The sequence below is a fragment of the Drosophila sechellia genome, chromosome 3R (genome assembly GCF_004382195.2).
Source record: "Drosophila sechellia strain sech25 chromosome 3R, ASM438219v1, whole genome shotgun sequence".
Lineage (NCBI taxonomy): Eukaryota > Metazoa > Arthropoda > Insecta > Diptera > Drosophilidae > Drosophila > Drosophila sechellia.
The window spans coordinates 2,846,078-2,847,693 of record NC_045952.1 but is presented as its reverse complement, the minus strand read 5'-3'; the positions used below and the strand labels follow the sequence as shown (position 1 = coordinate 2,847,693).

Here is a 1,616-nt window from a genome sequence, read left to right as displayed (position 1 = left end):
CCTAAAGCGATTTATATGCACATGTGGTCCGACAATGCAACTAACTTTGTTCGCGCAAACAAACGAGTTGCTTGAACTGAGGCGTTTATTCCTCAGGGACGACCACTCCAAGTAACACTCCTGCACGCCTACGACTGGTTTAGTTGTGAATGACGTGGTCCTCGTTAAGGATAAAAACTTGCCGTTAGTGAGAGTCTTTGAGCTGTTGCCTGAAAGAGATTGCTGGGCTGAGGACAGGATTCACGAAGCGAAGTGAATAAGCTGTGTCTGCTTCCCCGTGAGGATGGCGTTAAAGGTCACGCTTCCGACGGTGGGACTCGGGTCTCACAGCCGCTAGCAGCGCCTAAATTGCACAATTAGACCTCAGATTTATTCTGAGCTTCCCTTTCTCGCGCTTTAAAGGCCCATGCTGTTCTTTTGAACGAATTCTTTTCTTTTTTCGATTGATTGTGCTCTGAATTTGAGACACTTTATCATATATTGCCCATCCTTAGAGCAAAAAACACACGATCTAACTTGCGGTATTTTTGGTAATGGCATTTACTGAGTTGTATTGTTGCTCAATAAACTCCAGTACGTCTTGCAAGGACTGTATAGCTCTTGCCTTTTTTACGTGCTGTTCATACAGCTGCAAGGCTTCTGGCGAAAATTTCCGCAGTAGAATTTCTGCTAAAATTACGTCAGCAGATCTTTCTATTTTTCCTATTTCCTTTATGATGAATATGCTCTCAGTCGCAGTATCCAAAAACTTCCATAAATTTTTCTCATCATGGGGCAGCATCACTCCAGTTCCATTAGTTTGTTGAAGTGTTTGGAGAATATTTTTCTGCTATTCTCATAGCGTTTGCAGATAAGCTCCCACGCTGCTGTATAGCTTGCCGCTGATCCCGTTATCAAATGGCTAACCACCATTTGAGCTTCTCCTTTTAAGTAGGCTCTTAAATATCCCATCTTCCTTGTGTTGCTGAGATCCTTCCTGTTGTCTATTAGCTCAGAGAACATCTCGTTTTCTTTTCCTCGTTTCCGCGAGGAGTCCATCCAGAATTTGTGTCATACAAACGAGGGACTAACGGAGCTGTCATCAAGATGCGTACCATCAATTCCAACCAGTGCTTGAAGATCCCCAAGGATATCAAGGCCTCGGTGAAGGCACCCGCGGCATCCTGAAGCGCAGCTTCAAGCAGTTGGCTCTGGACATGTACATGCCCGACAATCGCACCCTGAAGGTGGAGAAGTGGTTCGGAACCAAGAAGGAGTTGGCCGCCGTTCGTACCGTCTGCAGTCACATCGAGAACTTGATCAAGGGAGTCATGTTTGGATTCCAGTACAAGATGCGTGCTGTGTACGCCCATTTCCCCATCAACTGTGTCACCTCCGAGAACAACACGGTCATTGAGATCCATAACTTCTTGGGCGAGAAGTACATTCGTCGTGTGGAGATGGCTCCTGTCGTCACAGTGGTCAACTCCACTGCCCAGAAGGACGAGCTTATCGTGGAGGGAAACGATGTTGAGTCTGCCTCCGGATCTGCCGCCCTCATCCAGCAGTCCACGACCGTCAAGAACAAGGATACCGATATAGAACAAGGTAAGTGTCCGAGAAGACGACCGTCTTAG

General features: G+C 46.7%; 1 pseudogene; it reads left to right on the top strand.

Annotated features, from left to right (window-relative positions):
• Nucleotides 1-1,006: 1,006 nt before the first annotated feature.
• LOC116801641 lies at nucleotides 1,007-1,616 on the top strand (annotated as a pseudogene).